Source organism: Protopterus annectens, chromosome 8.part0 (genome assembly GCF_019279795.1).
Source record: "Protopterus annectens isolate FY-2018-M chromosome 8.part0, PAN1.0, whole genome shotgun sequence".
Taxonomy (NCBI): domain Eukaryota; kingdom Metazoa; phylum Chordata; order Ceratodontiformes; family Protopteridae; genus Protopterus; species Protopterus annectens.
In genome coordinates this window covers 664,138,751-664,152,402 of record NC_056741.1, presented here as the reverse complement: position 1 = coordinate 664,152,402, position 13,652 = coordinate 664,138,751, and positions in this window count along the sequence as shown.

The window sequence follows — 13,652 nt, the reverse complement described above, 5'->3', positions numbered from 1 at the left end:
TGCTATGCCATTGGCTGAGTATTTCGCCATTGGCATATGTTAACATTGTGATACCTGGGTCTGGCCCGCTTCCATAGCTCCGATGTTCTGTTTGGGAAAATGTAAACCGTGTTTTTTGGTTTACATTTCCGTGGGCTTACGCTATGCCTGCACCACTTCATAAATCACTATATGCCTTCATTTGCATAGTGTGACACTGCACATGGGGTGATTAGCATACCTAAGCCGGGGGCTGCGCAGTTCTGGCATACGCCGGTAGTGCACATGGAATTGGATTGTACCTGAATCGCTCGACGGCCATATTTGGAATTATACCGCCTACGCTATGACTGCGCCTGGCGCAAGCTTCATGAATCCCGGGGATATTTTTTTTGTTTTTTCTGTACAGCCCTTTTACTGACTATACCATGGAAATGATGTCTCCAGAACTGCACACAATAGCCTCAATGACTTCTTGCAAGCTGTTAATATAATGGAATAAAAACATCTTATTTTCTACCAGTGATGCCTTACCCAGTGCTCCTCTGGAATACACATGTGCTTACTGAACAAGTATACCCCAAGGGTTATAATATTCATGACAGAGATGTATAGAATTCTGATTATGCCCCAGCTGGTCTGGGTTCAGTTACTGAGCCTGGGCAACTGGTTAAACTAAATGAGAAAGAACAAGAGTGAGATGTCTATGCTAAATGACCATTCCAAGTTGGTAAGTAGCTAGGTCCTGATTCATAAGTGCCAACTGTAGAACAGTCTGTCAGTGTCTAATAGAGACCACTAAAGCAAGACACGAACACCAAAATAGTGGATATGCTCTGTAGCAAGGATGGTTGGATCACACACTTACACCCCAGTACTGACTCATTGTATCAGTGCATGTGGTCTGGATATCCATCAGTGGGTAGGATCATTTTAATCATACAAAAATCTTCTAGCAAGCAAAAATGTCTCATTTTGTAATTTCTTAGTCTGGAAACAATTAGATCTCTGCCTTTGCATTGTCATTACAACAGAGGATGACCCTGGTCTGCGGTATAAGCAGAACTTTAATTAGAAGTGTAGACGTAAGAAGGACTTCATTTAATAAGGCAGATAATGAGATCACTTCAAAACAGCCAAACGAATATGTAATCCATTAAAAAAAAAAAAAAACCTTTGTAACTCCATGGCTTTCTATATAGTAAAGTTTGTAAGTTTGTTTATTACAAATGAATAGGTTATAATTCTTGTATGTGAAAGCATACAATGCTGGTTTGCATTATAGGAATCCAGTATTACCAGTCTGGATTTCAACAGCAATAAACCCATACTGACAAATTGTTTATCTTTTCTTTTACCTCATGGAGCATTGGTCAGTTGTTAAAAACATTTTTCTTACTGTGTTTGAAGAAGTAACCTCCAGCAGTATAGCAGAGATAATAGCAGCAGTGTGGTTGAGTCCCTACACTATTTAAGTCTGGAAATGCATCCATAATGATAATAAGACTCAGCTTCTACTTCTTATATCCATAGTGTGCACTCTGACAGTTATATTTCACTAATTGTGCAATGCAACTTGACAGATCAGTCAGTCGAAAGCAACTAAATGACATAGTAAACCTCAAACCACGTGTTGATACCTCATGCTTGGCTACTGTTTTCTAAGAGTTCAAGTTCAGAATTGTAGAGTCTGCTACAGTTCATCATGGCCACAAATTATACCTATACAAATTAAAGTACTAAAAGTCTGTGCAAGTTTTAGCAACTTTTAGAATGTTTGGTTGCATGCTGCTGTTGGCTGTCCACTTATCAGGTAAGTCTCCTGAAATGTGTCTCAAAATTCTATACTTATTATTAATTGGAACAAATTTATTCCCTTTTTCAGAATTGTATGAAGGTAAACTCCTGCATTATCTGAAATATTTAAATGTTCTTTTTTGATTGCATAAAAAAGTACCTCTCAAACAATGCAATAAATCTGGGAAAAGGCTAAAATAATGAGGGGACAAAGGTCCAAAAACAGGGACAAATTTTAAATACTGCTTGTATAAACCCAATATAGTCGCTAGAATAACATGATTTGAATTAACATGCATTATCTGATGGCTGTGAAGTGTGAAACTCAAATTAATGTCATTATTTAGTGAATTCAATAATAAGTCATTTACCAGAAAAACACAAATTTTATGAGAAACAGAACAAAAAATGAAGCACAAATCTAGGCATTCTGCAAAGATTTAGACAGTGGAGAGGTATGGCGAAGTCCTTTAAGGATTTTCTGCCCAATGCAGTTGCAGCAAGAATATTAATATTTTTTACTGCAGTACGTTATTGACTTCTTTTACCAGTAAAAATAAAAAAAATACTTTCACTATTTACAATGAAATATATGTATTTTCTTCTGAATATCTGTGCTGGTGCAAAAGATCTGGTGAAAATATATTGATAATAACTGTACATTAACAGAACTTTAATTCTGACTACTGTTTCTTTCAGCTGTGAGGACTCATGTGGAGCAGTTCCCAGCGCTGGTGAGAGTTCATTATGGGGATTCTGTTAATCTTACCTGCAACATTTCTACTTCTGATGCTTATTGCCATGGCATAGTATGGTACTTCCAGAGGTATGCAGAGTGTCCTCAGCAAATAAGTAGAGATCAGGAATCCTCAAAATCTGAGGGACAACTGAGTAAGATGTGTATATTAAAAATTAGCAACCTAACGATAACTGATTCTGGAATATATTTTTGTTCGTTGTGCCTCTATACAGCAAGTTATTTTGGAAATGGAACAAGGATCATTGTCTCAGGTAAGAAAATCAAACAGCACAAATAAAGTAGACAGAAATTAATCCAAATTACCTTGGCAAGAAATGAAACCATGTAATCAATATATTTTATGTTGCTGTTTCTACAGATATGCATCAGCATCTTATTAGTGTCTAGAAGGTTTAAAATCTTTTGGAGTATAATGGTTATGTGAGGAAAGAAGTGATTCAAACTCTAATTTGCCAGACTAAGCAATGAAAGGGTATGCCACTTCTAAACGCTGTTTAAAAATTTTATGTCATTTTATTTTTACTCAGACAATATTCTCTTTATTTCTGATTATATAGGAAATGTGATAACATCTAAAGAATGACTTGCACTCATTTTGCTTAACATAATGATAATAATATAACAGTCTAATAAGATTAATTTTATTTTTTTGTAGTAAATAATTCAAAGTGTTGTGTATATAAAAGGGCAAAGAAAGTTAGGTGGTAGCCGAACTCAGAAAACATTTTCATTTTTTTTTTGATACAATGATTTTTAGTTTCTATTTGTTTGCCTAATACAAAAGAAATTCCAACAAATATAATGCATCTTTGCTAACAAAATCAAACCTAAATGATATTTAGGCACTCCACCCATTCATCATCCTTTTTCCCATTTTTACACATGGGGTTGGGATGTCACTTCAACAGTGACAAACATCTAGAGCCAAGGTTTACATCTAGGTGTCTAGCCTTCCCCCGGCTGTTATTCCATATCACACATACTCACATGGACACTAACTCCTATGGCCAGTTAGAGTGTTCAGGCCTCCTACTGCATGTCTTTAGAATGTGGGAAAAAATGGAGCACCTAAAGGAAACCCACATGAGCACAGGCAGACTCTGCACAGAAGGCACCCCTGAGAATCAAACCAAAGAACCTCTTCATTTGAGGTAACAATGCTAATTGCTGTGCCACCCAGTATTGATATACTTAGCTATCTAAAATTTCTCATGAGGTATTGAATGAAAATCTCTGATCTGTTTTATTAAAATAAAATAATAAAAAAGACAGGCATGATCAAGTTTAATACCAATGAAGAGTTAAGAGCTACAGTTAAGACTGAGGCATAGTATGTCTTTCATGAGTTAGCATCCTGGTTCCAGATTCTTTTTATGTAAAGGGAAACAAATTCACTGATAAAAAAAATGCTGTGTGTGAATGAGTCCAATATCTGTATTCAGAAAGTCCTTTCTTCTATCAAGACTAAAGTCAAACATTTGCTTTCTTTTTATCAGCTAGCATGTTTAAACTTCTTTAATGAATTTCACAGGGACAACAACTTTCTAAAAGAAAAGGATTTTTATATATACAGATTCCATAGTAGTAAATAAACTAGAGCAATCCCATGTTGTTTTAGTCTCTGTAACTGGTATAACCCCCTATGCACAATAGCAGTAAATTTATTCCACTGCTATACTCTAGACAGAAAAATTAATATCAAATGATGTAAGTCTAATAGGTTCACAGGTGCATAGGTTCATAGGTAGGTACTAGGCTATCAGCCCTAGGGCCCATACAACCTAGCCAAAAAATGTACGCTGGCTTTTACCACCCAAGAAAATTATTTTCCTGTGCCCCTGTCGAGCAGAGCCACAGAAGTGATCCCCGCAAGCATGCAAAAGCAAATGTTTAACTGACTTCTTGGAAAAGAGAAATAAAGCACTGACTGCAGCCCATATGCCCAAATTTTGAATAGTATCCTAGGTGTGAAAAAAAGTCAATGAGGGAAGACGGGATGTGGTTACTAATACTGTTTTTTTTTTATTTTGGGGAAGAATGTGAACTGGTCAGCTGCTGCAATCACTCCTATCAAAGGTTAGTAATGCTATAGCTACATTAAAGGTCATAGCATTTACTTTGTGGACTTCATCCATTAATTTAGCCATTACATTTATGTGTTGTTACATGTACAGTAGCACACATGCATCATAAAACGAGTTTGTGCAGCCCAACCTTGGTGACACACATGGCGCACATGACAGATCCTGATAGGTGAGGTAACTTTAATTAATTTTAAAAATCCACTTTTTTTCACAACAGTGTTTCGTGCCTTGGCCATACTGTCTACAGGCTATTAGAAAAGGGCAGTTTTGGCAGAATGTGTGGATTTGTGGAGAATAGACACAAAATTCCTCTCATGGCTGTCTTAATGGAATTCCTTTTGTTATTGCTATTATTATTATTATTATTATTATTATTACTATTTTGCAATGATGCTTTAGTTTAGTTTCTCCTTCAGCTTGTACTTTGTCACAGAGTTTTAAGTCAATGTGCTGCAAATATAGTCCTTACAGCAGTCCTGTGTTTGATTCCCTCAGCTTCATTTTCTTAATTTGTGATTTGAGAAAGTCACTTATACCAAACATTGCACCATGTTATACACACTATGTCTAATGGGATTGATATTATTATTATCAACATTTACTGTCTTCCAAAAGTTTGGAACAAATGACCTGAACACCTAACTTCACAAATTTCTCCCCACACAATTAAAAATCTTTAGAAAATACAGCAGACATAGTAAAACCACAGAATCTTTGTAACCCAAAACATATTAAATAGTTAACCATTTGCTAAAAGCACTACCCATAGTAACTTGAGTAATGCCTGAGAGTCTGAGTTTACTTTTCACTCCTATATTTTTCACTTTCCCTTCCACTTTAATGGTGGCACATGATCTTCCTTTGTATGGTACAATCAATAACTCCCAACATTAATATACACTTAGATAATTGCATATCTGATAAATTAGTTAATAGAGTATATGTAATATTATGTAAACAGTGATTACCTTTTTAAAATTTTGTATTGCTCTTTAAATGTATTTGTTTGCCATTCAGTGTAAACTGGGTCATTACGCCAGATATCTACTGGAAATGGTCACTTGCCCAGACAGACACATTAGAAAGCAAAATATAAATAAATAAATAATCATATTCAGAAAGCATACATATAAACGTATACATGTGATGGGAAAGTTACAAGACGAACTTCTTAACCTATAGCTTACACTATAAGATAGACTACAAAATATACTGGGCCGGATTCACGAAGGCTTGCATGGAGTCTAAGAGTAGAGTAAGACTCCATGCAGCCAACATGTCCGACGAGCGATCCAGGAACAGACGGCAGGGGCATGCAAGAGAGCTCCTAAAACGGCTTTTACACGGATAGGGTTAGGATATGCAAATTACCTCAATCACTGCCAAAAGGCATGCAAATGAGGTAAATTTGCGATCCAGGAAACCCGAACCTGTCTGAGTAAGAGCAGTGTTATTTTCAGAAATGTACTCAGTTGACAACTGAGTACTGTTCTGCAAATAGCAAAACAGAGCCGTGACAGCTCCAAATAAAGGCTGCATCCAGTTGAGGAAGCATGCCAATGGCCAAATATATGGCCATTGGCAATGTTCCCCGATGCAATATTAAAAAATAAATACATTTTTTTCCCCGATCTCCAAGGTTTAAGCATAGCGCAGTGCCACGCAAACGTGCTGTGCTCTAAAAACCAGAAAACCAAAAATTAAAAGGCACAAATAGGGAATTTATAGAATATCATACCATACAATACAAGTGAATGGCAGGCTGAAGACAAAATGGCTACCGAGTAGAGGTTGCTAAGGGGGGAACTCAGTCTAAGAGATGTAACCAAGCATTAGTAGGCAATCCTATGCAAATAAGGGTAAGGATAGTGAATTCCAAGTTTACATAGCAAATGAGCACAGTCAGTGGAGTGTAAGAGTAGGATAAGGGGAGTAACAGAGTAGAAGATAGGTGACATCATGACGGGGGTATATATGAAAGAATGTAAGCTCATTGGAGCAGAGTGGCATGTGTCTGCTGTCAGTTACTCATCACTGGAAGAGGTGTGTCACCAGGTATCCTAGCTAAAGTCTAGAAATTGAAGGTGTATGCCGTGGATATCACTAAAGTTTCTTGTAAAAGTGCTTGCGACGTGTTTGCGCATGGGTGCGCACCTGTACATCCGAGTAAGACTGTGTGCGCATGTTTAAGCAGGAGTAAGCATGTGTAATGTTGAAGAAATCTGTGTAGGTGCGTTGGCGCCTTTGTGCACGCGTTTAAGCCGGAGTAAGCATGTGTAAAGATGTTGAAATCTGTGTAAGCATGTTTGCACCTGTGTGCATGCATTTAAGCAGGAATTAGCAAGTGTTAGGCCGTGTAAGCATTTGTGCATGCGTGTGAGCTGGTGTGCATGTGTTTGCGCTTGTGTGCGTGGAGCTGCCCCCTGTGGAAACAGAAAGGGAAAAGGAAGCACAACAAAGAGTAGGAAGTTAACCAGGGAGAATAAGCAGAGCTAGCAGGTTAAAACAATCAGAATCAGGCAATTACACAGGCAGTACACTAGCTCAGCCTAGCACTTAAAACTCTGCAAACAACTTTCCACCATGTATTCCTCAGAGACACTGCAGCACTGCAGTAAGCTAAGAGAAGTGAATACTCAAAAAGCTTTACTGAGACAAAGAAATGTTAGGGGCTGCCATTGCTGCCATAAGGCGATATATGCAACATGCTGTGGGTGGTGACAATGTGAATGCTGCTGAGCAACCCCCAGTGAGGAGACGGAGAAGAGTGTACAGGCCCAGGGTAACCTACCAGGGGCTACATGAGCTGGAGATAGTGGAGCACTATAGAGTGGACAGAGACCTCATGCAGCAAATTGTTGAGCTGTGAATGCCACGCCTCACACACAAAACCAACAAAGGGGAACCCATTCCAGTGGAAACCAAGGTATGTGTTGGCCTATGAATACTAGCAACAGGTAGCTTCCAGAGACTAACTGATGATATGATGGGGATATCACAGGCATCAGCATCCAGGGTACTGCACCAGTTCCTGGATTCCATGTCAGCACATGTCGGTGATCATGTATATTTCCCCAATTCCTGTGAGGTATTGGCCAGCAATATGCATCTTTTCCAGCAAATAGCAGAATACCCTGAGGTAGTAGGTGCAATAGACTGCACGCACATATGCATCAAAGCACCAGCTGATGAGCAGGGTAGGGCCTACATTAACCGCAAGGGCTTCCCCTCCATCAACTGCCAGATCGTGTGTGATGTCCAGGGCATAATAATGAATGTGTGTCCTGGCTGCCCTAGAAGCTACCATGATTCCCATATCTGGCATCTAACACAGCTGTACCAGACATTTGCCAATGGGGACATCCCTCATGGTCACCTAGTGGGGGATGCTGGATATGCACTGGAGCCGTGGCTGATGACACCCATCAGAAATGCACACACACCTGAATAGGAATGCCATAATGAGGCACACGCACAAACACGAAATGTAATCGAGCATGTGTTTGGGATGCTCAAGTCATGGTTCCAGTGCCTGGACACATCTGGTGGAGCCTTGCAGTACTCACCAACTACATGTACCCAAATTGTCATGGTATGTGCTATGCTACATAATATGATCCTGCAAAAACAGCTGCAGCAGGATCAGCATAGGCCCGGGCCAAACAGCCCCCCCACCATTGCCAAGGCCATCACAGGCAGAGCATGACTCGGGGAGGAGCAACCTGAGCCTGCCCCAGTAGGCAGAAGGAGGCATGCCCAGTATGCTTTGGCCTTGGCAAAGAGGCAATGCATAGCACATACACTGGCTCAGTAGGAACCCTGGAAATGATACCTCTCCCTGACCCGCACATAGAGTAAAAGGGATGCCTAACTTGACACTACCTGTTTTCAAACATGTATAGGGAGTGTACTACGTGCATCCGACATAGGCAGCCCTGCAGCACCACCTGAGGCATGGTTGCCTTGTTTTAAGCAATATAAAGCAGTGCTAAACAGCTTTGCCACTACTTTGTATATATAAACAAAATCGTACACACTAACTGGCACAACTTTGGGCAATGTTGAGCAATATTGGCCAACGTTCAGCAATGTTGAAAAATGTTGAGCAATGTTGGGCAAGTCTGGTCAAAGTTGGGCAGAGTTGAGCAAAAGGAGGTAAACATGCACATATATGTTTTACTGGACCTTAAGCAGTCTGGTCTGCCCAGTATGAAAATTTAAAGCAGTGACATGACTCGAACCCAGGATACTGTGCACTATAGTCACAGTACCAAACCACTAAAGCACAATAGTATTTCACAGGTCAGCCTGTATGAAGACATGTTGATAAGTCTATGCAAAGTGTCTCATGGAAACCCTGCAGGCACAGCATAATTCATGTCGAGTTATGACACAAAGGTGAGCCCTGCAGTTTAAATATAACTTGATTTCCAGCACACATAGTATACATGTTAATATTGGGCGTGTTCACACATGGTAACAAATGTAGTGGACTCCAGACAGCAACATACTGAAAGGTCACACTGGGCATGCTCACACACTTCGGCCATGTCTGAGTGTAGCAGTGGGCCAGACATATCTGGCAGTTCACGTGTTAACCCAGGAACCTCTCACTAGCCACCAATCCTGCCTTGTGCACACATTTATAAGACAACAGACACATATATAACATCTTGGAACCCTGTCATAATCAAATATGTACTACAGATACACAGGTTGTACATAGAAAGTGGGAAAGCAAAGAAGATAACAAACCTGCAGTCAGTATCAGCAATAAACAATGTGCACTCCAAACATTATCATAGGTACATAAGTTCATAGGTTGATACTAGGTATCAGCCCTAGGACATTCATAAACCTAGCCAGAGTGTGTTTGGCTTTCACCACCCTGTAGACTAGTATACTGTGCCTTTAAATAGTAGGTCACACAAGATAGCCATCATACGGTTAGTGTATTGTGCCTCTGTCTAGCAGGGACCCAGAAGAGATCCCGGGGTAAACGTATGATCACCCATCCACTCGTCAAGATTTCCCCTTGAAGAGGGTCAGTGAGGGGCTCTGCCTAACTTGGACTGGTATTTCGTTCCAGAGTGAGGGGAGCTTCTGGGATATGAATCTGTCCCTCCAGCATGTCCTATTAATTCTGTGCTGAGGTTGAAGTCCCTGGAGCCTGTAGCTGTAAGGGATTCTGATATCCTGAGGTGGAGCATGACCATTAAGTCTGGGTTGGACATGGCTGCATATGGCAGGCACAGACCGCATCTGGGTAGGAGGTAAGCAACTGAGTACAGCTGGAGTTTTTGTAGCTGAACTGCATAGGACATCTGTATGACTTTCCTGTTCCACTTGGTGAGGTACCTTTGGGGTCATTACAGTTGCTGCATTTGTCGGGTAAGGTACATCCCAAATGGGGCATTGTACCCAAGTATGGGCCTGATGAGTAGAGGTGCACAATGACCTCTCTTGATTTAGATGTGAAACCTTTTGGGATAAGGTTGGCTATATAGAAGGTCTACCTAACCACTTTGGCAACGTGATTTTCAAAGGAGAGATTACTATCTACTTTGGTCCCCAAATCCCTAAGTACACCTTCTGTACATAATGGACTACCACCTATGTGGTAATCTGTGTGCACTTTGTTATTCCCAAAGGGGATGACTATGCATTTTATGGCATTTAGCTTTAGGCTATTGCTCTGGCACCAGTTATCCATCTCTGTGAGACCCTTTAGGAGGATGCTTGTGTCAGCTGGAGAGTCAATTATGGCACCCAGTTTGCAGTCATCTGTGAACTTGGTCAGCCATAGTCCTCCCATGTTAGACTGTACCTCAGAGAAATATATACTGAACAAGAGAGGTCCCAGAACTGAGCCTTGTGGGATGCCACATGTGACTGGTGTAGAGTCTGACATGGCACCTGCAATTTCGACCATGTGGGTGCTATCCCTGATCCAGTTTGCAATCTATCTTGTGACATATGTGTTGATATCTAAGCTGGTGAGTGTATTTAAGATTACTGAGTGGGGTATTGTGTCAAAGGCTTTTGGAAGGTCCAGGTAGTCTGTGTGGACTACCTTCCCTATGTCTATGACCCTGGTAACTGATTCAAAAAAGTCGACCAGGTGCAAGAGGCAAGATCTGCCCTTAACAAAGGTGAATTGGGTAGGATCCAGTGTCTGGAGGATGACAATGTCTGGTTATGAGTTCCATGATGATACACTCCATAGCTTTGCAGACCAGGCTAGTCAGGCTTATAGGGTGATAGTGTCCAGGGTCCCTTGTGGCACCAACTTTGTGGAGCGGGACCACTGTTGCTGTACACCATTCCATGGGTACATATCCTGTAGTAAGTCTGATATTGAACAGTGACGTTATGTCAGGGTTATGTTCTTCATGAAGCTCGTGTAAGATGCAGCCTGGGACACCGTCTGGTCCCATTGATGCTGCATTATTGCTTTGGAGAGGGCAGCTCTCACATGTTCATCTGTGATGTCAGGGAGGCTGGGATGGACATTTGTACTTTTGGGGGATGGGGGGAGAAATATTCACTGAACCTGTCTGCCAGGATGTTGGCAATGTCTGTGGGTTCATTGTATTTTGTTGTCATTATGCACTAACTCAGAGCATATCTGGGAGTTGCCACCCAGGTTCCTCACATAACTAAAGAAAACCTTGTGATTGCCTTTAGTGTCTTGTGCAATCTTATTGTCGAAGCTGGCCTTAGATGATTTTATGAGTGATTGTAGCTTCTTACTAGTACTGATCAGAGATGCCTCCCCTTTATGGGATACTGCTCTATCATGTAGTAGCCTCCTCCTTTTGTTGCATAGCTTATTTATGGCCGGGGTCCACCAGACAGGTCACCTGCCTTTAGAGGAGTGAGTCTTGCATTCATGTGGGATAGCATGATCCATGCTTTCCTGTAGGTGTCCATACAATGGGTTTCTAAAGGATACTGTGGTATGAGTCGTAGTTCCCACTGGCCCGGTGGCTTTGAAGGAAAACACCTCGATTCTCAGAAGTGTGATGTTTGCTTTTGAGAAGTTCCTCACTGAGATTACCTTGGCTGGGGGTGGGGATGGGATATGGATGTCCAGTGAGATAAATGTATGGTCTGACCTTACCGATGAGGGGTATACCTCTGGTGTGGAACATAGAGTCCCCATGTAGGTGATGACCAGGTCCAATATGTATACCCCTCTTGTGGGGGTGGTGACTAGTTGTTCCATAGCATTTGAGTTTATATATTCAAGGAACCATTGGGCGAGGGTGTTGGGGCTTGAGTAGTATTCCCAGTCAATGTTTGGCTAGTTGAAGGCACCCAATATAATGGTGTTTGGAGAGACCTACATATTCTCCAGTGTTCTCAGGAAAGCCGAGTGGGGTCCCTGAGTTTGGGAGGGTGGTCTGTAGCAGGCTACAACCTGAAAGGCAGTTTAGCCCATTGTTAGTTACACATAGATGGTCTCCGATGCTTTGTGCAGTGCTACTAACCTGGAGGTTTGTGTATCTTTGAGGTATATGGATACTCCCCCTCCTTTTGTGGTGTGGCCCAGTTATTGTGGCCAAAAAGCATGGTATGAAGTGTAACCTGGTAGCGCTGGGGTGCTTTTGGGAGCCTTGAACCAGGTTTCTGTTACTGCACAGATATTGATATTCTCCATACTGAAGAGAGCCTTGAGTGGGTGCATTTAGCGGTGTAGACTTCTGGCATTGAGCAACATTACCCTTAGTTTCTTTTATCTTGTATTGTCTCTGGAGGTGGGATTGTCTTTTGAGCCTTGCCTAAAAAAGGCACTATGGGGGTGGCAAGTGCCTTAGCCAGTATTCGAAAGACCAGGGTTGACAGGTGCAAATCATCCCTAGGGCAGCAACGTGGCATGATGAACATGTCATCCCAGGCTGACCGACACTGGATCCCCTGTGAATGACACAAATACGTTAGCCAACTGTTAAAATTGATCATGTTGTCTTTATACTGTGGCATCATTCTTGGTGAGGGTAAGATGCTACACAAGGTCAGGGTCATACCAGCCTGGGCTACATGATCATAGAGCTCCTCCATGTCTCTTTTCATGTAGTCCAGGGAGGAACTTCTCAGGACATTCACACCAGCATGGACAATAACGGAGTCATATCTGTACTTGCTTTGGAGTGACCTGCGTGCATGTGTTATGTGGCGGATCCTGGCACCCGACAGACAGCTTACAGTGACCTTCTCCTTGTTCAGCCTGGTGAGTGGGATATCAGTGTGTCTGACAATAGAGTCACCTATCACAGGTGTATTAGGTGTGTTGTTTAGCCTTAAGAGCAGTGACTGTGTGGCACACTGACATTGTGTACTTTATGACATGTGGGTATAGTTGTGGGGAAGCAGTTGTTTGGGTTTCTGCTTTGGGGGTCTCTGCTGCTTAGGCAGAGTTTTATTTAGAGCCTCTGAGTATGTTTTTATGTGTTTATGTATTTGGTCTGCTGTTGCTATAGGTCTATGTGACACTGGAGTCGTGGTGTGTGTGGTTGCCTTCTCCTCCTGATAGACTGTGCCAGTCATGGGTCTAGAGAGCTTAGCCTCCAGTTTGTCTATATAGTTGCATCTCTTACAAATATCTGAGTTTGTTGGGAGGAGGAGAGGGTTGTCTGTGTACATAAGGCAGTTGTAACATTGCCTCAAAATCCCCATATTCACCAGCTGGACTGGAGAGTACACAAGAAACCGACCTTTGGACATGTCAGGATATTATGATGAAATAGACTGATCAAAAAGGATCAGTAGGGTGTTAAGTGTGTAAAAGAGTATAACATGGGTTTAGTGCCTATGTTTGTTGGTGTTTTGTAAGATTATCTGTGAAGGAGTCCAGACAGAACTATGACACTTACTTCAGCTATGTCATAAATAGCAATGTACACTCATATATGTCCTGAGTCAGGGCCAACTGTAAATGACTGACAATGCCAACATCCTGTCACACAAGCCCATACATACATAGCCACCTCCCACTGACAAAAGGCCCAATCATCATACCAGGAGATATC